The sequence below is a fragment of the Penaeus monodon genome, chromosome 31, assembly GCF_015228065.2.
Source record: "Penaeus monodon isolate SGIC_2016 chromosome 31, NSTDA_Pmon_1, whole genome shotgun sequence".
In the NCBI taxonomy this organism is placed as follows: domain Eukaryota; kingdom Metazoa; phylum Arthropoda; class Malacostraca; order Decapoda; family Penaeidae; genus Penaeus; species Penaeus monodon.
The window spans coordinates 20,437,880-20,438,400 of NC_051416.1; positions in this window are offsets into that span (position 1 = coordinate 20,437,880).

A 521-nucleotide genomic window follows, 5' to 3' on the forward strand; every position below is an offset into this window, starting at 1 on the left:
TACCTGCACTTCCTCTGTCCACTACTCTTCTGTATTTGCTATTACTGGCCTTTAACATATACTTTTTTTCATTCGTAATATACACATCTTCAAATATCTATTCACCTTTTGCAAAAGACTTAGATCACAACCAAAGGGAATGTTTGAAATATACTTGCACTGATCTATAAATATAAATCACACATATTCTTAATTCCCAACACAAAAGTATACCCCATCAAATATGTGACTTCCTTACCTGAATAACTGCAACATACAACAGTTACTGTAGTCTGAGGCAACTCATAACATACAGTACTAGCTGCAGAGATACGAGAAACATAAGTGAAAATCCCGCACATGCTATAAAAAAAAAAAATCTTGTCAGGTATTGAGATTTTAGAAAGTTAAAATAGGAGTTCAAAATTTCCCAAGAATATGCTTCATTCCTTTCCTTCTCATTATTTCCTAATCAGATACTTTATTTCTATTCATTATTAACCAGACAATCTCACTCTGCACTTTTCCTTTTTTTATAATCT